The sequence below is a fragment of the Rhinoderma darwinii genome, chromosome 5 (assembly GCF_050947455.1).
Source record: "Rhinoderma darwinii isolate aRhiDar2 chromosome 5, aRhiDar2.hap1, whole genome shotgun sequence".
Classification (NCBI taxonomy): Eukaryota; Metazoa; Chordata; class Amphibia; order Anura; family Rhinodermatidae; genus Rhinoderma; species Rhinoderma darwinii.
The window spans coordinates 339047560-339074382 of NC_134691.1; positions in this window are offsets into that span (position 1 = coordinate 339047560).

Here is a 26823-nt window from a genome sequence, read left to right on the forward strand (position 1 = left end):
CTGGTAAAACTATGAAGATGATGGGGGGGGGGGGGTCTGGACACGTATTCCACTATATAATGAATTGGTGCATGGGTAAATAATGAAATGCATAAGTGAATGTAGAGATGTAAGCAGGCTTCAGTAGGTGAATCCCAGAAGTTTTTTGTTATATTTGTTGCAAATAAGCAGATGTGATTAGTTTATTTCTCATGGGTAGAGGTTTACATGTAAATGTTAAACTGGGAAATCTGCACGATACATAAAAAAGAATAAAACAAAGTTATAAAAAATGAATTCAAATTAAATAGTAAAATGGAAACATTTTTGATACCTGTAAAAACGATTACATAAAAAGAATATAAAGTGCTGGAAAACATTTGTAAGCCATTGAAATATATGACGATAATAAAACATGACGATCATGAGACATAATTAGGCCGCTGAATTAATCCGTTCACAGATATATGAGCGCCAATGGATGAGTGTGCTTCAAAATAATTACTAACAATTGAAAAATTAAAAAAAGAAATAAAATGTGACTAATTGAAGGAATAAATAAATGATTCAATTAAAATCCCAGATGGGGGTACACAGAAATCGTTTCTATCTTAGGCCAGGAGTGATATATATATATATTGTGGCATTTCATTTTGGGACAGGGCTCATATTTTATATTTCCATAGAACACGAATCTCTCAGCAACCTCCTCCCCCAGGCAAACCTGTAATATGCAGAATACATTCCATCACAAGAAACCTATCCAATTTCTTGAACTTACATATATAACTGTCAAGGTCTGTGGGCATGTGGACCCACTAGGCCGCACCGCCGTAGCGAGGAGGCAGCTGGCCAAACAACAGAGCACCCAATCCATACAAAGTCCAGCACAAGGGTACCTGAATAGTCCAGACAGTGGCAGAGGCTCAAGCACGGATGGGGCTGGATGTGGCAGGTTGCGCCAGACATGGAGGATGACAGCACGAGCAGCAGGTCGCGCCAGACGTGGCGGACGACAGTAGGTGCGTCAGGACATAACTCCAGCACTAGACAGGCTCAGAAAACAAGCACGGCACAAGATACAGGTAGCCGGGCACGGGAACACGGGGAACAGGATAACACTGAGGGACCATTTGCAAAGACTAACATGGGAATTACTAACAACGCTCAGGCAGGGAGTGAAGGGCCAGGGCCCCTTAAATAGTCCAGAGTGATTGGGGCTAATTTAAAATATATTTCATGTGTTCGTGCTTGGCCCTTTAAGTCCGGGAACGATCATGCGCGCGCACCCTACGTGACAGTGCCGAGTAGAGCGGAAGTGAGTGCTGGCGTCTTCTAGGAAGGAGATGCCGGCCAGCACTCACAGATCCATGGCCGCGGCCACCGAGGGGTGAGTAGGAACAGCGTTCCGTGTCCATAGACGCTACAACAATTCCTCATAAATTTACCAAACTACTTAAAAGACTTAGCTCAATGGATTAAACTGTTAAAAACAATACCTTGGAAGTCAGACTATCTTTTTTTCACAATGGACATATCAGCCCTGTACTCTAATATCCAACATAAAAAAGGATTCCGGCTTAGTTGACGACTACGGTATTGGTTCCGTCAAAACGACGGAAACCTTGCACAACTGAGTCAAACGAAAACCATTGGCATTGGATTGATTTCAATGGTGATTGAAACGGAAACCTATGGTTCCGTTTGCGTCTGTCAGGGTTCTGTTCCGACGGAAAGCTCAGACGAAACGTCGGAACGGAGCCCTAATGCGAACAAAGTCTACCCTGTACTAGTCATCACCTAAAAACATACCCGGAGGTCCACACAAAACAAGCTATATCTCTACTTGAATATTTAAAATTCATTAATCACTAAACTCCAAAAGCAGCTATTATGCGGGCTGGGCACTGTTTACAGCGAAAACATCCCCCCATCATTTACCACAAAGGCAGCTCCATATCATGAACCATACACAAGAGGAAAAGCAGAGCTCATAGCCAAATTTATAAAAATGTAAATATTTTATTAAACACATATAACAGACAATGTCTTTTTTTTTAAAAATACACAAGGACAAGACTCCAGTAAGATAAATGGCGCAAATGGTCAAAAATACCAAGTTATATATATAAATAAATGCTGAGGGCTAAATTGATTAATTAAATGGCTATGTGTGTGAAGAAGGGTAGATGCCCCTTTCCTAGTCCACAATCCCCATAAACATTGGATTCTATAGTCCAAAGAAGGGGGAAGGGAAATTAGAATAAAGTGTCAGTGCATCAATCCATAGTAAGTAATCCTAACCTTACCCATGACAGCATCAAAAAAATGTTGACTCAGTACTTGCTCCTGCACATAGACCCCAACACGCGTTTCGCTTCCGGTGCTTCCTCAGGGGGTGTGTGTATGTGTCCTAACAAAAACTAGCCCTTAAATAGTGAGGAGAGAGTATAGAACAGATGTCCTCATTATGGCGATGAGTGACGGCGCATGCGCAATGGCGCGGACGGAAACGGGGCCTGCCCCACTTCCGGCTCCAAGCACTGCAGCGCACATCCGGATTCCCGACGCGTAACGGGAGTTCCGGACATGCGCAGTGCGCCTATAGGAGCCGGAGAGGACAAGACATCGCCACCGACAGCCTCCACACGCATGCGCACCTCGACGTCAGAATGGGGTAAGCGAGATAAGTTGGAAAAAATTGAAGCGGAGGACATAGGAAATATAACTGACCTCCGATACTGAATAGCCAAGAATATGGGTATAACCCTAAAGAAGTTATTGCTGTGAAAAAATAAAAAATTAGTGATAATAATAAATATAGAACAATAATATATGATGAGTAAATAATGTATGAATAGAACCATAAATAAAACACAAATTGGGGAAATAAAAAAAGCATAAAAATAGGAAGGCCCCACAATAATTAATAGTGCACATAAAAAAATACAAAGTGAAAAAGAAAAATATAAGCCTGTGTGATATTTAATAAAGATCATATGCCAATAATGCATAATTAAGTCATTTATTAATCCAATTAGGGCAAAATATAACAATACAGTGCTAAAAATATATGATAATTTTTGACATAAAATGGCTCTTGTTATATATACATGTGAGTGAAGAAAACACAAAAGATACAATACAAAAGATGCAATACAGAACACAATTAATAAAAAAGGCAAAGATGGTAGAGACTATAAAAACGGAACAAAGCTGAGTTTTTCATGTAATACTTGGGGTGCCATGGATCCCACCATGACAATCCATTTGCACTCTCTTTGTGCTAACACTCTCTTCACATTGCCCCCCCCCCCCCTGATGCCACCATGTATTCTGTCAATTCCTCTCACTAATAGTGTTTTAGGATTGCAGTCATGGTACAGTTTAAAATGTCTGGGTAGGGTCTTTAGCTGGGTTAAATCCTCTATCCCAACAGCCCCCACAATATCGCGTACATGCTCTCTTGTCCGAATCCTCAGGTCCCTGGAGGTTAGTCCAACATAAATTTTAGGACAGCCGCAAGTGGCATAATATACCACATGTGTGGTGCTGCATGAGATATATTCTCTAATTTCAAAGTCCCTCATTCCGTCGGCTGAGGAGAAGTTGTTTGCCCTGCAGATGTTTACGCAGGCTCTACAATCGCCACATGGGTAACATCCCTTTCTCGGTCCCCTTGAGCCAAAGGGACATATCTGGCGTGGTATATAATGGCTTTTAACGAGGAAGTCTTTCAGATTTTTAGCTCTTCTACCTGTCATCATCGGCCAATAGTGGTTCGGATCTCAAGATGGGCCTGTAAAGGATCTGCCAGACACAGCGTCTGTGTCGACGCCCGTGGTTAGTCAGTCTGCACCTGCTCCTAAGTCTGATAGAGTGACTCCTTCTTCTACCACTCAGGCTGGGAGGCTGAGGAGTGGGAAAGCCTATCACAGAATGCCCAGACGGAGCTAGCTCCCGCCCTCTGTCTATTTATACCTTCATTTCCTGCTTCTCCTTTGCCTGTGAGTCTGCTTGTTTCCTGGCTCTGCTGCTGCTGCTTGTACTATTTGTCCTCTGCTTCATATTGACCCCGGCTTGCTGACTACTCTCCTGCTTTTTGTACCTCGTGCACTCCTGGTTTGACTCGGCTCGTTCACTACTCTTGTAGCTCACAGTGTTGCCATGGGCATCTGCCCCTTTTCCCTTAGCTTCTTTGTACCATTGTCTGTCTGTCGTGCACATAGTGAGAGTAGGGACCGTCGCCCAGTTGTACGCCGTCACCTAGGATGGGCCGTTGCAAGTAGGCAGGGACTGAGTGGCGGGTAGATTAGGGCTCACCTGTCTGTCTCCCTACCCCGTCTTTACAGGGCCAGTGTTTTTCCAAGATGGTTCTCATCTTGTTCCACTGCCCATTATATGTAGGTATAAATCTTACACCTGATTCACTTATCCGTTGTTGTTTAGATCTCAAGAGATCATTGCGTGGAGTAGCTCTTGCTCTCCTATACCCCAACTTGATAGTTGTGTTACTATAGCCCCTCTCTCTAAACGTTGATCTCAGGTCTTTAGATTGTTGTTCAAATAGGGTGTCTGACGAGCAGATCCGCCTCATCCTGAGGAACTGGCCAACCGGGATGGCTTTAATAGTAGACGGAGTGTAGGCCGTTGATGCATGCAGTAAAGAGTTAACTGATGTCGACTTTCGAAAGACATCAGTATACAAAAAACCCAGAGTGTCTGCAAAAATACGTATATCCAGAAACTCTGTACATTGTTGATGGTATTTGTAAGTCAACCTAATATTGAATGAATTATTATTAAGTTACTGCATGAAATTCATCAGACCACACTCCGATCCCTGCCAAATAAATAAAATGTTATCAATATAACGTAACCATGAATGCACATGGTCAGCGGCGCCGTCCCCGTGGAAAACCTGTCTCTCCCACAAACTGAGAAACAGGTTTGCATAGTACGGAGCGCACGCCACACCCATTGCAGTCCCCTTCTTCTGTAAATAATAACAATCCTTAAAGAGGCTCTATCACCAGATTTTCAAACCCCTATCTCATATTGCAGCAGATCGGCGCTGCAATGTAGATTACAGTAACGTTTGTTTTTTTTAAAAACGAGCATTTTTGGCCAAGTTATGACCATTTTTATATTTATGCAAATGAGCCTTTCTTAAGTACAACTGGGCGTGTTTAAAGTTAAGTCCAAGTGGGCGTGTATTATGTGCGTACATCTGGGCGTTTTTACTTGTTTTACTAGCTGGGCATTGTGAATAGAAGTGGATGATGCTGACGAATCAGCATCATCCACTTCTCTTCGTCAACACCCAGCTTCTGGCAGTGCACAGACACACAGCGTATTCTCGAGAGATCATGCTGTGACGTCACTCACTTCCTGCCCCAGGTCCTGCATCGTGTCGGACGAGCGAGGACACATCGGCACCAGGCGACAGAGGCTACAGTTGATTCTGCAGCAGCATCGGCGTTTGCAGGTAAGTCGATGTAGCCTCTGTCGCCTGGTGCCGATGTGTCCTCGCTCCTCCGACACGATGCAGGACCTGGGGCAGGAAGTGAGTGACGTCACAGCGTGATCTCTCGAGAACACGGCTGTGTCTGCACTGCCAGAAGCTGGGTGGTAACGAAGAGAAGTGGATGATACTGATTGAATGTAACATGATAATGAAATAAATAAAGTGAATGAATAAGAATGAATAAGTGACACAAGGTTACTATAATATGACAATTAATAAATAAGACCATGACAGAATATTATATTCAATCATCAAAAGCTTTATAAAAACTGGTTAAAAACTCGTAATGTGAATACCAATAGGTATATAAAAATACAGGGAAAGTGCATTATAAGATACATACTGGAACAATATATTGTAATATGAAATATGTATTAAAAACAAATAACCACAATGAATGAGTATAATATGAATGTGTCAACGAACAATTCAATGTAATGTAAAATATACATACATAGAGGATATGTAGAATTTATTGTGATAATGCAAAATTACATAATAGCGGAACACACAAACATAGCATGCAGGACGATACTAAGGAATTCTTCCTTTGTCCTGTTAGATATGATCTCCTTAGTAACCTCCTCAGATAGACTCAACAGGTGATGCAAAGTTCTATATACATGAAAAAAAGGATGGACAAAACGCAAAATTATCCAACAAATTTTCTTCCCGAGCCACAAATGAGGTCCTCACTTGACCCATATCTAGAGGCATAAGTAACTCTCTATATACAAGCTATTCACAGGGTCACTTAAAAATAAAAAATAAAAAACAAAAAACAAAAATTTATCTCCAACAACTTGATCTCCAAATATATACTTTTTTAATCTATTCTCACATCACAATTTACATATAATAAACATTTATTATTTTTGTTCTCCATCCTTTTTATCAATTTAATTATATTCCAGTAAAATACAACTTTTACAGGTATAAGTTTTTAGCTCACTATCCTCTCATTCTTTACACCCTACATCCTTCCTATTGCTCTCATCCCTTACTTCTAGTTGGCCTAACCCACTAAATCCAACTGACGATCAAAATAATATACCTATCACTCATACGAGTAAAAAACAATAACAAAAAACTATAAATAATTAAAAAGTTACACAAAAAAATAAATAATAAAGTATAAAATAACAATCATGTTTATTATTTTCACTGTTCTGGTGTTACATTAAAAACGAACTGGCGCTCATCTATACTTACATACTACATAAGTATAAATCTCAATTCTTTCTACTGAAAGGTACTTTTTCTACACTTTCTTCATGTCTATAAATACTTAAAAATATACTTACCAAGCTCCGAACGAGATGGAATTCCTCCTTCGATACACACGGGTAGCACTGTTTCCGGTCCTGCGTTCCACGAGATCCATGTGACTCTGAAACGCAAAACAACAACACTTACGTCATACCGGAAGTGACACCAATCAAAGACAGACCGAACAACGGCAGATACAACCCGGTGCAATCCTTTCCCTCCACACAACAACAAAAAATAGACGGGGCTCTTACAACCCAGTCACCATCTTTTCCCATCCCTTAAATAAAAGTGTATCCGGCCAGTTCCTTAAATCAATTATACTTACAGTGTGCCGATGCAAATGGAACGCAGAGTCTTCCTACTTCCGGTTTGCGCTCCAGCAGACTGCAAGCACCTGGAACGCAATCAACACACACACTAATGTAATCATGTATAAAAGACACCAGACAAGTCAGTTAGTCAAATCCAGCCATGATTAAGAACGCAGGAAGCGTTTGAAACGCGTAGGCTTTGCCAATCTTCTCACATCTCTCCTAAGCACTCTAGGACATCATCTAGATTGATCCTAATTTTAAAATATCTCCATTAAACTTGGAACCAGTTCCTTTTTATTTACAGCAACGCTGGATCCACTCTGTTTTGTTTCTCTACTGTCTACACATCGCGTGCCAACGCGAGGATCCGTGCTGTGACCAAAGTGCAAAATGCACATACAAAAGGTGAGCTGGAGGTTTCGTCTCCCCCTCTTTTCTATTTACACAGTGACTCCACCAGCAGAATAGTGAGTGCAGCTCTAGAGTATAATACAGGCTATAACTCAGGATCAGTACAGGATAAGTAATGTAATGTATGTACACAGTGACTCCTCCAGCAGAATAGTGAGTGCAGCTCTGGAGTATAATACAGGATGTAACTCAGGATCAGTGCAGGATAAGTAATGTAATGTACATACATACATAGTGACTCCACCAGCAGAATAGTGAGTGCAGCTCTGGAGTATAATACAAGATGTAACTCAGGATCAGTACAGGATAATAATGTAATGTATGTACACAGTGACTCTACCAGCAGAATAGTGAGTGCAGCTCTGGAGTATAATACAGGATGTAACTCAGGATCAGTACAGGATAAGTAATGTAATGTATGTATACAGTGACTCCACCAGCAGAATAGTGAGTGCAGCTCTGGAGTATAATACAGGATATAAATCAGGATCAGTACAGGATAAGTAATGTAATGTATATACACAGTGACTCCACCAGCAGAATAGTGAGTGCAGCCCTGGAGTATTATACAGGATATAACTCAGGATCAGTACAGGATAAGTAATGTAATGTATGTACACAGTGACTCCACCAGCAGAATAGTGAGTGCAGCTCTGGAGTATAATACAGGATGTAACTCAGGATTAGTACAGGATAAGTAATGTAATGTATATACACAGTGACTCCACCAGCAGAATAGTGAGTGCAGCCCTGGAGTATTATACATGATGTAACTCAGGATCAGTACAGGATAAGTAATGTAATGTATGTACACAGTGACTCCACCAGCAGAATAGTGAGTGCAGCTCTGGAGTATAATACAGGATGTAACTCAGGATCAGTACAGGATAAGTAATGTAATGTATGTACACAGTGACTCCACCAGCAGAATAGTGAGTGCAGCCCTGGAGTATAATACAGGATATAACTCAGGATCAGTACAGGATAAGTAATGTATTGTATGTACACAGTGACTCCACCAGCAGAATAGTGAGCGCAGCTCTGGAGTATAATACAGGATGTAACTCAGGATCAGTACAGGATAAGTAATGTAATGTATGTACACAGTGACTCCACCAGCAGAATAGTGAGTGCAGCTCTGGAGTATAATACAGGATGTAACTCAGGATCAGTACAGGATAAGTAATGTAATGTATGTACACAGTGACTCCACCAGCAGAATAGTGAGTGCAGCTCTGGAGTATAATACAGGATGTAACTCAGGATCAGTACAGGATAAGTAATGTAATGTACACAGTGACTCCACCAGCAGAATAGTGAGTGCAGCTCTGGGGCCCACTCAGGTGCATATAAATCCATATACAGTCAGCTTACCTAGTGCTGGCTGCAGACAGGTAGAAATATTTTATAGAACTCCGCTTCACAGATATATTATGTAACTAATCAGCACAGAATGATTTTTTTCTACCTGAAAACAGAATGGTGAACATTAAAGCAGTTATCCAGTTCAGAAAACCCATTTCCATTCACCCTGGGCACCTTGTAAAACCTAATTTCCCCTGTGGTGGCGCTGCAGGGAAATTGAACCCTTACTTCTAGATTTCCCTACAGATTACAACTGATCACTAGGCGTCCCAGCAGAGGGACACTTTGTGATTTGCTCACTCAAGGCACCCTTGATTGTCCAAAGTGCATAACCCCTTTAAGAAAATGGCTGAGGGGACTTCTAGTATTACTGTGGCATAAGTCAGATGTAATAGGCAAAAAAGAGGTCCGACCTAAACACATGTCCCCTTTAAGCAAAACTTCATGGCTGCCCACCTTGTCCTTGCAATCATATGAAAGACTCGAGTTCAGAGTAGAAACATTATAAATCCTGCCGCCATAAGTCATCTGAGGATTCATCAACAATAGCTGAAAATCCGAGCAGCATAAATTTAACATTATTAAATTCTGCGCCTTTTAAAATGTATATTTAGCCAGAGACCTTGATGTTGCTCTCCTCCTGAGCACCGCAGCCCCAGCCCCCACCCATACCGATTGTTGAATTGCTGTACAATACAGAACTGTCACTTCAGGGCAGCATGTGATGTCAGGTAGCTGTAAATAAAGGCTAAACAATTTAGTCGACTAAAACAGTTCTAACTGTCAAGGACGATGACAAATGCTGTGAGGTTTTAAAAAAAGTTATTCTTTTACTTTTACATTTTTTCTTCACAAAATCAGCTACATTATTTAATTAGATAAATGTGTTTTTATTCAAAGTAGATTTAATTATACGGTAGACCAAAGGTATTAAATATATTTAGTAGATTCACCAATAAACCCACACAATAGCATGGTGTTGCAACGTGAATAGTTGTACTGTATTTCTATCCATAAAAGAGTAGAACACCCAGAGGATCATGGGTCACAACTTTATTCACCAAACTACCGGCAATGTTTTAGTTCAAGTAGAGACTTTTTCCGGTGGAGCTAATAAGACTTTACACTGGGCAACGTCAGGTCTCCGTAATGACCGGCCCATTCCGATGACGTCACATAGTGGCAGCTTTAAAAGTTAAGATCTTAGTGGTTACTCCTATTTGTGAATTAAAGGGTTATTCTCATCCTAGGCATTTATGGCACATCAATGGGATAGCCATAAATGTCTGATAGATGCGTGTCCCTCAACCTCCGTCCTACCTGGTGAGGAGCCGATGCATCAAGGCGGAGCATGAATGGAGAAGAGGCGATTTACTTCTATGGGAGTAATGGAAACAGGACCCCCATTCTCAACAAAGGGACCCACATCTATCAGACATTCATGGCATATCCTATGGATAAGGTGGGAATCCCCTTTAAGGTCCATTCTGTCTAAGGTAGTTAACCTGTCTTTTGACCTTGACTCTAACCTAGAAATTAACCTTGTCCTTTGATATTGCCTCATCTTTCTCCTACGGGTTTGCCACCTGGAACTTGTTATTCGACCTCCTGGTTTCAGCCTCTGGCCTGTCTTCTGGTTAAGTCTTCGCCTCCTCTTCTGGTTTGTCACATTCTGACCACTCCCGATACTCCTATAGCCAACCCGCCGCTACTTTGTGACTAATGTGGTGACCGCGATTGGGAGTCCATACCTCATTGGGGGAATATTAGAGAAGAATCGTGAGATTCCTTAGACTCCGCACCTTAGTTTAGCTGGCATCAAACCAAATGTGGTTAAAGGATCCACTTTCCGGTGAGAACCGTAACACTGCTCTACACTGGTTTATTTGATGCCACGTTCTTCCACGTGCCTTGAGCCTTCTCACACACCAGTTTTATGAAAATCAACACTAACCTCATAACCAGGGACATATACATAGACTTTTTTTCCACCCCATTTTAATGTAACATAGTCATGCTGATACAAATATCTTGTTGTCCTCACCTCCTATCAGATTGAATCGAGTAGTAGGATAAGTCCTCACCCCCCCCCCCAGTGGTGGAATAGTATTGTGAACTGTGGACGAATGATGTCACCGTGCCATAAAGATGAGCACCTAAAGTTGGAGAAGAAAGAAAGTTCCACCACTAGACCTCATCATCTACATGGAGAAGAAGAGGTCCAATTCACTCCAGTTCTCGGGCCCTTGGGAACTTGCTTGACTGACAGCCTAGTCCTCTCTTGGCCTCCTCTCAAGATTATGACCATGAAAGGTCTAAACAGGTGAGAACTTCTGGTCTAGGTACAAATGTGGTAGCAACTTTCCATCCCACAAGCAGTAGTGACGGGAGTTCTCCTAGCCAGGGTGATTCTTTAAACCCCTCAAGCATCAAACTGGAAAGTTTTTGAACACAAAAAGGCAATTTAAAGGGGATTCTTAGAACTAGGCTTGCAAGCCACATACTCGGCCTGACGGGTTCCCTGCTCGGAATTCCCCTCTATTATCCATTAGCCCGGCTCAGATGAAACCGTCCTGTTCAATATACTACATGCTTGGCTGGCTGATAATAGCTGGTTTCTGAAGCCAGACCTATTGATACGTTGGTCAGATTCAATCTGAAAAGGGTTTATCTTGATGAGACATCCCCTTTGAAGTGAAGGTCCACCTCTAGACATCTTCTGATCCCATTAGGATGAATATTTATTCAGTCGATACACCCAAGACCTGACGGTATTACCCTTTAAAGTTGGCCAATACACCTTATATAAGAGGAGAAATGCCCTCGAAAGTCCACATATTTATTTTCCATTCAGCATTGGCCGATACGCCCAAGAAAAGCCAAATAAAGTTCACTGATGACCAGCCAAAAACGAACCGTATCTGCCCGATCTAACTTTCTGTTGACCTTGTTGAAATGTGTTGATCTTGAGGTTTTGTAAATGTGTCTCTGGTTTTATTTATGGTCCATGGCCCGCAAAAAAATAATGTTCAGTCTAACCACTGTAGACGGTAAGGGTCTCATCCCAAGGTCCCTCAATGTCCTCCTGAATAAAGCCCATCATGAGTCTCTCCGAAACACCCATATGAGAAACACAGATCAACTGGGTCTCTCATCTCCAACTTGTGTGGACTCGTGTGACCATTTACATCAATATCTACATCCTACCTGGTATGAATAGTGGCAGTCATGCGTGAACATTGATGTGGACGGTGATTTGGATCCACACAAAGTCTCCATGACAACACTTAATCCGAGAATCAAAAGGAGACATGTTGTCAACTGGATCTTTCAGTAGTGCAGTCTCAGGCTTTAGGCCTGTAACTTCAAGCGATCATATCTCTGCCTAAATTTAAGATATTAGAAAACGGTTTTCACATTTTAACCTGCAGTAAAGGGTTCTTCTGGTAGGTTTACATTAATATCAACACTTGGGGTTGAGTGAATCACGCAATGGGGCAACTTTCACCCCAGTTTGTCACTGTTCTTCTAAATAAAGCCTATCCTGAGGCTTTCCAAAACCTATTAAGCTCTGTATATGTTTTATCTAGAAGTACCGTAGATAGAGCTCTCATATGGGAAACACAAACCCACTCAAAACTCCCATCTAGGAGTTTTTCTGAAGCCTCAATGCGTTCCAGTAAAGCTGAAAAATTAGATCACTGTATTAAATTAATGGCTGGGTCACATAAAAGGCATGTTCTGGACTTCCCCTCGAAGACTCGTCTTGTGATGAAGACATAGTGACCCCATTATCATTTTCTATGGTCATGTGATGGATCATTAGGAATCAGAATTACCATTACGATCCTGCTGTTGTCTCTCGGCTCGTCCTTTGATCCTCGTTTCGGCTCTTCGATAGCTTTGCGTTGTCCTGTATGATCCCCACCGTGAGCTACTTCTCTGAGACATAGTTTTATATTCTCCGGAGGAATATGTATCCGTCCCAAATGCAAAGCAAATGTAAAGAAAAAAAATATATATCAAAACTACAATATAAAAGCAAAATGGCTAATGACTTCCTCAGGGACACGTCGCGGTAGTCCATGACGTCATTATCCTGCCCTAGTTTAGCTCTTTGTGTCTAAGGAGGCTTTTCATAATTTGCAATGCAAGGAGATGAATGAACTTGAGATTTGTTTTTTTTCTTGAGGTCCTTTCCTGAAACTTGAAGCTCCTCAGCTACGCCTGAAGATCGAGTTGGGAGAGATAGAGACATATAGGAGAAGGTTGAGGTCAAGGAGACTCATGGAAATAGATGCTACGAGGCAGCCTGGGAATGACATTTGTCATTCATTAGCAAGTCAAAAACATTCATATATCCCAGGGAGACACTTAAAGGATTTTTGTTGTCATATTCTGTAAAATGTGGGACATCTCCTCCAAGAAAAGTTCCAAGATATATATAGAATTTCTTTAAGGGAAACTCCACTTTTTTTTACATGAAATCTTGAGTAACTTTGCAAAAACTTACTGTACTTATAATGAGGTGCTCATGTCTTATGCTACAATCACATCCAAAGCTGCATTCAGAATTCTGTTGCGGTCATCTGATGGCGCTTAGAAGACAGATAACTTCTCTATTTTCTCAGGGAATGAAGCTGTTGGGGAGATGTATGTTCTCCATGTTGGATTGATTGGCCATGCCTGCTTTTTATGGACAGGACACAAACATCGTCAATGTATCCTGGCCATAGTTATGCAACCGTTGTCCCCACACCTAGTCATATATGATAGAAGTGGGTCAAACGAAACTTTGACCGCCAGCTATCTTGAATGACTCATTGACTCGCTGGCTCCAATTATCTCAAGGCAATTAAATTGGAGACATATAAATCCAACCTGTCTTGTTTCTATTTTCAGCATCCGTCAACAGCAATCTAATGTCTATGGCGACCTTAAAGGAGAACTACTGGAAGACCTTTAAAAAAAAAAAAAAATGCACTTGTTCAGTTCCACTTGGATCCAAATGTAAAGGGCACTGGGAACACACAAAGCTCTGGGTGCAGTTAGATATTGACATCGACAAAAAATTGGGGTAAGAGTTGTCCCATTCCATTAACCATCCAACCCCAAATGCTGTTTTTGCAGTAGACCTAAGAGGAGGACCGTTTGGTGTAGGTTAAAAAGGTGAAAACCGTTTTCAATTATCTTACTTCTAAGCTGAGATATGATCACTTGAAGTTGCAGGCCCAATGCCTGAGGCTGTACTACTGAGAGGTCCTGATGACATGTCCAATTGTGATTTCTGCCGGTGCAGTGTTGTCATGGAGACCTTGTGTGGACTCAAATCACCATCTACATCAATATCTACATCCTACCTGACCTAAATAGTGGCAGTTGTGAGTGAACATTGATGTGGTTGGATATTTGGGACACAACTTGATCTGACGGAAATCAAAAGAAGACGTGTTGTCATCAGGATCTCTCAGTAGTGCAGCCTCAGTCTTTGGGCCTGCAACTTCAAGAGATCATATCTCAGCCTAGAATTAAGATATTAAAAAACGGGTTTCACTTTTTTAACCTACAGTAAACAACCTTTATGGTAGTACTGGTACTGGGTAGATCAGGAAATGGGGCAACATTTACCCCAATTTTAATTTAATTTAATTTTGAAATACAATTTAATTCCAAAAGTTTCTGAAGTGAACATGTAACTGAACCCAGACAACATGATGCAAGTCAGTGCCGTGCCCAGTGCCCTTTACATCTGGATCCAAGTGGAACTGAACAAACAACGGCAGATTTTCCTTCTAAGTTTTGTAGGATTATGAACGTTACAAACCAGTCTGACTGGAAACTGGGGCCGAGAGAGCGGGAGAGTTCAGCCTTGTTGTTGTCAATACATTTATACCGGACGTTCACCCCGAGGACGGAATATTATAACTCTGGCCTTGTTATTGGATTAGCGCAGCTGCGCTCAGTCCTAGATTTCAATTCTGACCCAAGGAAATGTCGTCCGCGATCATCGGCGGGATTATGGCCATTAAAGACAATTCAGCGGAAGGAAAGAAATCTGTGGACATGTAAATAAGATGACTCCTCCGTATGTGACTGTATACAGAGATTAGGAGGGCAGAATAAACCCAAATCATAGAGGTTTACACCCGACGGAACCAAACTACAAGCTGCATGTTCTCTGTACTGTATTTACTACAAATCCCTGCAAGTCCTGGCACCGCCCACTCTGAAGGCGTTTCACACAGCAAAAGCTTAGATACACTAGATACCGTATTATAATGAAATTCAGTCATAGTACATGATGGAGAATGAAGTACAGTGTGGTTCGCTCTAATATTGTATCTCACATGAAAAGGCTTAGATACAGTGGCTTAACAGACGGTATCACAAATGATATGATCAGATACACAGCTCGGCAGACAGTATTATACTTGATAGGATTAGATACAGTGGCTCAGCAGACAGTATCACACGTGATGGGATTAGATATACAGCTCAGCAGACAGTATCACACATGCTAGGATTAGATACACAGCTCAGCAGACAGTATCACACATGACAGGATTAGATACACCTGTTTATCGACTTAGTATCACACATGATAAGATTAGATACACCAGCTCAGCAGACAGTATCACACATGAGAGGATTAGATACACAGCTCAGCAGACAGTATCACACATGATTGGATTAGATACACAGCTCAGCAGACAGTATCACACAGGAGAGGATTAGATACACAGTTCAGCAGATGGTATCACACATGATAGGATTAGATACACAGCTCAGCAGACAGTATCACACCTGATAGCATTAGATACAGTGGCTCAGCAGACAGTATCACACATGATGGGATTAGATACAGTAGCTCAGCAGACCGTATCACACATGATTGGATTAGATACACAGCTCAGCAGACAGTATCACACATGATAGGATTAGATACAGTAGCTCAGCAGACCGTATCACACATGATAGGATTAGATACAGTGGCTCAGCAGACAGTATCACACATGATAGGATTAGATACAGTGGCTCAGCAGACAGTATCACACATGATGGGATTAGATACAGTAGCTCAGCAGACCGTATCACACATGATAGGATTAGATACACAGCTCAGCAGACAGTATCACACATGATAGGATTAGATACAGTAGCTCAGCAGACCGTATCACACATGATAGGATTAGATACAGTAGCTCAGCAGACCGTATCACACGTGATGGGATTAGATACACAGCTCAGCAGACAGTATCACACATGATAGGATTAGATACACCAGATTACTGGCACATTGTCCCAGAAAACTTCCTCTGTAATGAGTTGGATGACGATTCTGGGGATTGAGACTCTTTGTTATTTCATCAATTTTCTGCAAACCGAGTTCAAACCCGCAAATCATCATCCGCTTTATTTTATGGGGTTCAAAATCCATTATCCGCTCTTCTAAATATAAACACATATATCACAGGAAAACAGGAAGTGGCGCGGCAGCTCGTACGAGGCGCGCAGCACAGACGCTGGCTATATATAAAATACGACTCCTGGAAATAATATTATAACACAATACAATATAATCCAGATATCCGTCTCCTCTGCCCCATGTACCTGGAGAGAGAGCCATCAGACGTGACAATATCTCACTGCACAGGACCTAAACAGATGTAGCAGAGCTGAATTTCTCACTGAGCTATCATGGAGCATAAAAAGTTCATTCTTCCTTGCAGTCCTATGCAACACCAAAGATAACACAGTGATAACTCTCTGAGTACAGATAATGTAGATGTTACCTGCAGTCCTATGCAACACCAAAGATAACACAGTGATAACTCTCTGAGTACAGATAATGCAGTAGATGTCACCTGCAGTCCTATGTAACACCACAGATAACACAGTGATAACTCTCTGAGTATAGATAATGTAGTAGATGTTACCTGCAGTCCTATGTAACACCACAGATAACACAGTGATAACTCTCTGAGTGCAGATAATGCAGTAGATGTTACCTGCAGTCCTATGTAACACCACAGATAACACAGTGATAACCCTCTGAGTACAGATAATGTAGTAGTGTTACCTGCAGTCCTAGGTAACATCCCCGATAACACAGTAATAACTCTCTGATTACAGATAATGTAGTAGTGTTACCTGCAGTCCTATGTAACACCACAGATAACACAGAGATAACTCTCTGAGTACAGATAATGCAGTAGATGTCACCTGCAGTCCTATGTAACACCACAGATAACACAGTGATAACTCTCTGATTACAGATAATGTAGTAGATGTTACCTGCAGTCCTATGTAACACCACAGATAACACAGTGATAACGCTCTGAGTACAGATAATGTAGTAGTGTTACCTGCAGTCCTATGTAACACCACAGATAACACAGTGATAACCTTCTGAGTACAGATAATGTAGTAGTGTTACCTGCAGTCCTATGTAACATCACAGATAACACAGCGATAACTCTCTGAGTACAGATAATGTAGTAGATGTTACCTGCAGTCCTATGTAACACCACAGATAACACAGTGATAACTCTCTGAGTACAGATAATGTAGTAGATGTTACCTGCAGTCCTATGTAACACAACAGATAACACAGCGATAACTCTCTGATTACAGATAATGTAGTAGATGTTACCTGCAGTCCTATGTAACACCACAGATAACACAGTGATAACTCTCTGATTACAGATAATGTAGTAGATGTTACCTGCAGTCCTATGTAACACCACAGATAACACAGTGATAACTCTCTGAGTACAGATAATGTAGTAGATGTTACCTGCAGTCCTATGTAACACAACAGATAACACAGCGATAACTCTCTGATTACAGATAATGTAGTAGATGTTACCTGCAGTCCTATGTAACACCACAGATAACACAGTGATAACTCTCTGGGTCTGGGTCTCTCCTCTGCCTTCCATCCTGAAACTGAGAGGACTAATTAGTCTCTAGAACAATATTTAAGGTGTTTTATCTCTGACTGTCAATATGATTGGGTCTCCTTCATTTCCCTCGCTGAATTTTCCCTTAATAACCGGGTCAGTAACTCGTCAGGGGTCTCCCCCATTTTCTGTAATTTTGGGCTTAATCCACGGTTCTCCTCCGTTTCACCTGGTAGTTCCAACAATCCCGAGGTAGAGGTCGTTCATCGGGAACTTTTGCAGTGCAGTTTTCAGCCGCACAGCAAAAAACGCAGCTAAACCGCACCGTGTGAATACACCCGTAAAATACTTGCTGCTCTTTATAGTCGCCACCGATAACGAGGAATTATTAACCTTGTGTTATGAAAGATAAAACGTGGCCCAATGTTTACATCTTAAAATTCACATATTCACTTAAAGAGGCTCTGTCACCAGATTTTGCAGCCCCTATCTGCTATTGCCTGTGATCGGCGCTGCAATGTAGATTACAGTAACGTTTTTATTTTTAAAAAACGAGCATTTTTGGCCAAGTTATGACCATTTTTGTAGTTATGCAAATGAGGCTTGCAAAAGTCCAAGTGGGTGTGTTTAAAAGTAAAAGTCCAACTGGGCGTGTATTATGTGTGTACATCGGGGCGTTTTTACTTCTTTTACTAGCTGGGCGTTCTGACGAGAAGTATCATCCACTTCTCTTCAGAACGCCCAGCTTCTGCCAGATCACGCTGTGACGTCACTCACAGGTCCTGCATCGTGTCAGACGAGCCGGCACCAGAGGCTACAGTTGATTCTGCAGCAGCATCAGCGTTTGCAGGTAAGTAGCTACATCGAGTTACCTGCAAACGCCGATGCTGCTGCAGAATCATCTGTAGCCTCTGGTGCCGATGTGTCCTCGCTCGTCTGACACGATGCAGGACCTGTGAGTGACGTCACAGCGTGATCTGGCAGAAGCTGGGCGTTCTGAAGAGAAGTGGATGATACTTCTATACACAACGCCCAGCTAGTAAAAGTAGTAAAAACGCCCCGATGTACTCACATAATACACGCCCACTTGGACTTTTACTGTAATCACGCCCACTTGGACTTTTACTGTAAACACGCCCACTTGGACTTTTGCAAGCCTCATTTGCATAACTACAAAAATGGTCATAACTTGGCCAAAAATGCTCGTTTTTTAAAAATAAAAACGTTACTGTAATCTACATTGCAGCGCCGATCTGCTGCAATAGCAGATAGGGGCTGCAAAATCTGGTGACAGAGCCTCTTTAAACAGCCCCTATACAGACCTATGTGTTGCCATGGCGACAGACTACAAACACTGTGTAGTCTGATAGGAGGAGCTGCAGACCCCAAACGGTAGGAAATATGTTATCAAAACTATATACAAAGTTGCTTGTAGATGGATTGGAGTAATAAAAATGGTTACAAAAGTGACATTCCGACAGCCGTCACTCTTTTTTTTGGGACGCAACTGATTTTGAGATTTTCATTGATTTTTACAGCGATGGCGGGGGACCAGAAGTCTTCTGACTGAGTACACTGCTAATAATTTTTGGTCCCCACATAACCCCTTTAATTTTCGCTTTTTTCTCCTCGACTTCCAAAAGCCATAACTTTTTTAATTTTCTATCGCTATAGCCGCATGAGTGTTTATTACTTGTAGGTTTCATTTATTTTACCATATAATGTGCTGGTAAAGGCCATGTTCACACGTAGAGTCAAAAACGTCTCAAAATACGGAGCTGTTTTCAAGGGAAAACAGCCCCTGATTTTCAGACGTTTTTTGAGCAACTCACGTTTTTCGCTGCGTTTTCGCAGCGATTTTACCGCCGTTTTTGGAGCTGTTTTCATTGGAGTCTATGAGAAAACGGCTCCAAAAACGTCCCAAGAATTGTCCTGCACTTCTTTTGACGAGGCTGTAATTTTACGAGCTGTCTTTTGACAGCGACGCGTAAAATGACAGGTCGTCGGCACAGAACATCGTAAAGCCCATTGAAAGTAATGGGCAGATGTTTGCCGACGTATTGGAGCCGTTTTTTCAGACGTAATTCGAGGCGTAAAACGCCTCCATTACGTCTGAAAATAGGTCGTGTGAACCCAGCCTAAGGTGGAATGGAAAAAACAGCAATTCCTATCGTATTTTTGGAGTTTTGTTTTTACAGCGTTCATGTTAACTTTATTCTGGGGGTCAATACAATTCCAGCGACACCTGATTTATATATTTTTTATTATGTTTTACTACAAAAACTAATTGTTTGATCACTTTTTATTCAATTTTTGAGGTGACTAAAAACTGCGATTCTGGTGTTTAAACTTTTTTTTTTACGCCGTTCACCGTGTGGGTTAAATTATGTCACATCGTAATAGCTCGGACTTTAATGGACGCGGCGATACCATTTATGTTTATGTCTTTATTTCTTTTAACAATGCTTTAGGGGGCTTGGCAGGCTATGTAAACCTTTGAAAGTTATATATATATATATTTTTATTTTTTTTATTTTTTTTATTTATTTATTTATTTATTTATTTTTTATTTCTTTTTTTTATAAAAATGTCACTCATTGTATTTTTTGCAACTTTAAAATTAGTTTTTATTAAAAAAAACATATTTTTACTTTTTGAGATACAGCTGCTTTATATCCTGTATACAGAGCTGCTGTATATTTTGCTATGATCTGAAGTTGTCAGTCCTACGGAGCTGACGGGTTCAGTGTCAGCGGGTCGCACGTGTCCCTGACACACAGGACCCGCTGACGCTGAACCCGTCAGTCCCCCGCACCTGACAGCTACAGGATTCAGCGCAAGATACGGCTGCTCTGAATCTCGAAGAGTAAAAATAATTTTTGAGAAAAACGAATTTGAAAGTCGCACAAGACACAATAATTTAAATTTTTATTTAAAAAAAATAAAATCACTTTTAATCGATTACATAGCATTTAACCCCTTTAATACTGAAGGTATTTTAAACCTTGATGACCAAGCAATTTTTTTAAATTTTTCCATCGTCGCATTCAAAGAGCCATAACTTTTTTTTTTAGTCCCACTAGGGGACTTTACTGTGCGATCTTTTGATCGCTTTTATAATACACTGCAATACTCCTGTATTGCAGCGTACTATTGCCTGTCAGTGTAAAACTGACTGGCATCTGTCAGGCCATACCTCTGGCATTTGTTAGGACCCCGGATGCCATCGAAACCATTGACACTCCGCGATTGCCATGCCAGTCGGGTGAGAAAGAGAGCCCCCTCCCTCTGAAACCACTCAGATGCGGCGCTCATTATTAGGCGCCGCATCTGAGGGGTTAAATAGGATCGGAGACCACTGCTAGTGTTCTCCGATTGTTGCCCTGAAGCCCTAGGCTGTTCGCAACAGCCCGGGTCTCAGGAGCTCCCTGCCCGATGCGGAAAATTTCTTCTGAAGTGCCCCCCTGAGGCCGGGCTTAATAGGAGTACAAAGATGGCAGATCTGGCGGGCTTCATTAGGCCCCAAGGCTGTCATGACAACCAATGTCAACCCGCGATCGCGTTGTGGGGGGTGTCGGAGGGAGCCGCCCCCTCTTTCTAACAGCTTAGATGCCGTGGTCGCTATTGACCGCTGCATCTACGGGGTTAAACTAGCTGGATCCCGCTTGTGACATTGAAGTCTCGGCTGTATTATACCGTTCACACAGCCGTTATTTCAACGGACCCTGTGAAGGGTCCGTGCGAAAATAGGACATGTCCGTTCTTTTTGCGCATCACGCATCCCTCCATAGACTCTCAACTATGGGGGATGCGTGACATCGCGTCCCGCAGCGCTGAGCACGGATGCACCTCGATCGTGAAAAACGGCAGGTTTTCACATCTGAGATGCGCAGCGCTCGTGTGAATCAGGCCTAAGGGTATGTTCACACGGCTTATTATTCAGGGCCGAAAACGCCCGAAAAAAGGCTGAAAATACGGGGGCTGAATGCCTCCAAACATCTGCCCATTGATTTCAATGGGAAAAACTGCGTTTAGTTCCCAGTGTAAAAACTGAACATAAAAAATGCCCCGTAAAAAAGAAGTGAATGTCACGTCTTAAGCCATTTTTGGAGCCGTTTTTCAGTCGAAAAACGCCTCAAAAAACGGCCGTAAAAAACGCATCAAAAGACGCTTGATGCTTAAAAAACGGCTTCAAATCAGAAGCTGTTTCCCTTGAAAACAGCTCCGTATTTTACAGCAGTTTTTTGTTTGCCGTGTGAACACACCCTAATACTGTCAGCGATGATTAGACACTGTCAGAGTGTGTAGGGACACCATTTATTTATACATTTTCCGGAGGAATAACAGAGGAATGCCACAATGGAAAAATTTATATTTTGGCAAACCCTACTTCATGACAAGCCACGCCCAACATAGCTCCACCCATATCAAGCCACACCCAGATAAGCCCCACCCCTTTAAAGTCAAAGTGTGCCTAATTTTTTACAGTGAACTGCAGTACCAGACACAGCCTCAACTGCATGTATGGCACTGTGCATGGTAAACAATGAAGGGGCCTCTGATTGGCGCAGGGGCCAAGTGTATGAAGCCCGCAATCAAATATTGATGACCTATCCCAAGGAAAACCCATTTAATTCGCACAAACTGTTAAATACGTAGTTTTACAGGTGCTTCGCTTTACTTTTCTTGTCTTGCTTTTTATTTAATGGATGCCCATATACTGAACATGAGTATCTTTATACATTTTCTCCATATGGCCTGATGTATGAAGATGGGCCTCAGAGAAAAATGTACCATTTCCCATAGCAACCTATCAGAATCCATGTTTCAATTCTCCACTACAGGTTAAGAAATGATAGCTGAAATCTGATTGGCTGCTTTGAGAAATTAGGCAATTTTTTTACCCATAGCAACCAGATTCCAGCTTTTCAATTTCTAAGAAAATGAAAGCAATGATTTCATTGGTCACAATAAGCAACTCCTTCACTTTTTTCTGCACTGGTTTTCTGAACTTTATTAGGCGTAGTTCTTTACAGACAATGGACACTACTTGTGTAGAAGACAGAATCATTGGCCCTTATATATCACAGCTTCTCGAAGAAAAAGCCTCCTTGTCGTTCATAGCAACCAATCAGTTTTCATTTTCTATGCTGCAACAATGGACGGTGGACTCTGATTGGTTGCTATGGACACTTCTCCGAGGCAGTTTTTGTACGTGCGGCCCGTTTCGTTGACTTTCTTTCAGTTCTGGACACTCCCTTAAAGTTTTCGTGTCCTATTGTTGACGATTGTCAAAATGTAATAATTTGTCTTCCTATGGGCCCAGCGACAAGTCAATATTGACCCATGTTTAATGCTGCACCTTGGTGAGATCGGGACACGGAATGTATCTAAGCAACAAATGTTGGATACTAACTTCTTGCCTTTACAGGTGCCGATAGAGGTTGTCACCCAGCTTTGTCATAGGGAAAAAATATCTGCACCCCAGAGAATATTTCAGGCGAAAACAGCTCCTGATTTTCAGACGTTTTTGTAGCAACTCGCGTTTTTCGCGGCGTATTTTACGGACGTTATTGGAGCTGTTCTTCAATGGAGTCAATGAAAAACGGCTCCAAAAACGTCCCAAGAAGTGACATGCACTTCTTTTTCGCGGGCGTGTTTTTACACGCCGTCTTTTGACAGCGATGCGTAAAATTACACCTTGTGGGAACAGAACATCGTAAGCAATGGGCGGATGTTTGTAGGCGTAATGGAGCCGTTTTTCCGGCGTAATTCGAGGCGTAAAACGCTACGTCTGAAAACACTGCGTGTGAACATACCCTAAGGAGGGGGATGTATGGAGCGGGCTCAGGAACTAGCGTACGCTTCATACGCAGCTGTATATTAAAGCTGACATTGATCCCGCTCTAACAGCCAGGATCGGAGGTAACTCTGATCCCAGCCGTTTTACCACTTAGATGCCGCAGCTAATTTCACATTCTCTCAGCCAATTTCGTCAGTTCAGCTAAATTGACGGCTCGACTGAGAAAAGGTCCGGTGTGACTCTTGTCCGTCTGATATCGATTCCATCTAACTTAGATGTTAAATATAATCATTGTCACTCAGCTTTCCTAGAAACAGATATAACTAAGCTGCTGAATAGAATCTGAAGATCATAAGAGAGGAGGATTTTTGTTAATTGGGGAATGTTTTGGTTTTGTATGGACATGTCCTTTAACTATTCTCTTAAAGCTACGGCTGTCATTTTTCATTGCTGGGTTTAGCGCTTGTAGGTCAGTGTTTTACCCGTGTCGCCCACATTTATTGTGTATTTTTGTAATGTTTCTGGCCCGGTGCCACATCAAATGTTACTTTAAATTGTATTACAAGCCGTAGATTGTTTATCATTGATGTGGACGGCAGCGAGAAGAAAGGGAGTGTTGACAGGTGACTACATACTGCACAAGTGACCTGCAGCAGCGAAGTAATAAAGCCGGCTACATACGGGTCTATTTGCCTCCGATCCGACCTTCATTTTCAGATTTTTCACCAGGACACTGGTTTTTAAAGGGACATACACGGCAAGATGTCTGCATAGATCGGAACAGAGTTTAAGACACCTCTATCTCTCCAGGGTTGTCTGAGAGACTCACGAGACACGGAAGCTCTCCAGCATATAAAATAAGGGGCACACTGCTGACTATTATTGGGGGTCCTTTTCTGACAATAGAACTGGAAGAACTCTATTGGAACTATTATTTGGGATATCATTCTGCTGACACTATTAATGGGGGCTTTCTGCTAGTACTTTAAATGGGGCACTTTGATGTCACTATTGATAAGGCACTCTGATGTCACAGTTAATGAGGCACTCTGATGTCACAGTTAATGAGGCACTCTAATGTCACTGTTAATGGGGCACTCTGATGTCACTGTTAATGGGGCACTCTAATGTCACTGTTAATAGGCTACCCTGAGGTCACTATTAATGGGGCACTCTGATGTCACTGTTAATGGGGCACTCTAATGTCACTGTTAATGGGGCACTCTGATGTCACTGTTAATGGGGCACTCTAATGTCACTGTTAATGGGGCACTCTAATGTCACTGTTAATAGGCTACCCTGAGGTCACTATTAATGGGGCACTCTGATGTCACTGTTAATGGGGCACTCTGAAATTACTACTGATAGGGCAATCTGATGTCACTGTTAATGGGGCACACTGATGTCACTGTTAATGAGCTACCCTTAGGTCACTATTAATTTGCTACCCTGAGGTCACTATTAATGGGGCACTCTGATTTCACTATTAATGGGGCACTCTGATGTCACTAATAATGGGGCACTTTGATGTCACTAATAATGGGGCACTTTGATGTCACTATTGATGGGGCACCTGATGTCACTAATAATGGGGCACTCTGATGTAACTAATAATGGGGCACTCTGATGTCACTAATAATGGGGTACTCTAGTGTCACTAATAATGGGGCACTTTGATGTCACTATTGATGGGGCACCTGATGTCACTATTAATGGGGCACTCTAATGTCACTAATAATGGGGCACTTTGATGTCACTATTGATGGGGCACCTGATGTCACTATTAATGGGGCACTCTAATGTCACTAATAATGGGGCACTTTGATGTCACTATTGATAAGGCACCTGATGTCACTATTAATGGGGCACTCTAATACTTTGATGTCACAATTAATACGGCACTCTGATGTCACTGTTAATGGGGCACTCTGATGTCACTAATAATGTGGCACTGTAGATGGCGCTATTAATGTGAGCACTATGGGTGTAGTTATGGCGGCATGGTCCTGGGGACATTTTCCAGGTCTCCATAGTAATGCTAGCCCTGGTGAACAAGTCAAAATAATAACAATGTTCCTAATTTTAAGGGGGATTGCCGTGTGGCTGTATATACAATGTGACTGTGTGGCATTATCTACAGGGGGTCTGTGTGGCACTATCTACAGGGGGTCTCTGTGGCACTATCTACAGGGGGTCTCTGTGGCACTATCTACAGGGGGTCTCTGTGGCACTATCTACAGGGGGTCTGTGTGGCACTATCTACAGGGAGGGGATGTGGTGCTGTCTATAGGGTGTCTGTGTAGCACTATCTATAGGGGGTCTGTGGCGCTTTCTACAGGGGGCTCTGTGTGGCGCTATCTATAGGGGCAGTGGTGTAATGAGGGATTATTTCATTGATGCCTATTGTTGGTATTTATAACTGTCGTCTATTTTACTGCTGTACTTGTAATATTTTAGTTTGTAAAAATGTCATTAAAACTAATTTAACATATATTTTCTTATTCTCTTATTTAGTCGCTATATCAGCGTTTACTGGGGCTATTACTTTTGGTCATCAGATCACCCAACATTGATGGAGACTCGTCCTGCTCCCTAACTGCCCTGCTCAGGAGCTGCCAAGACTTAGAGGGAACATTGCTTACCTCCCTAATTTTATTATAAAAAGTGATCAAAAAGTTGTATATACGGTACCCCACAATAGTACCAATAAAAAAAAAAAGGTCTCCACATCTCTCCATCCACGGAAAAATAAAAAAAGTTCTTTGTAAAAGTGGTACATCATAAAAAAATATATAAATTTGGTATCGCCGTAATCGTATTGACCCCAGAATGTAGTTAACATGTCACTGTGTGTACGCTGTAAAAGAAACCCCAAAAAACAATGGAGAAATCACCGTTGGAAGGCAGTAAGGAAAAAATAAAATGAAACACCAAAAAAAATTGCTACGGCACTATAGGGGTTGGGCCTTGGACTACAGAAGGCCCTGTTAGGGCCTACCTACCAGCTGCCTGTGCATTTTACATACACACGCAGCAATGCATTCGAAAAAAAAAAAACATAAAACTGAAAAATAAAAATCGTGGAACCAAAAAAAAAAAAATGAATGAAGTTTAAAAAATTAATTGTTAAAAAAAAAAAAGCACAAAAAAAAAAAAAAAGAAAAAAGATAATAAAAAAAGAAATCTAAAAGTTACAGCTCTAGAAATGCAGTGCGGCAAAAGATGGTAAAATCCTACGTGTCCTTAATG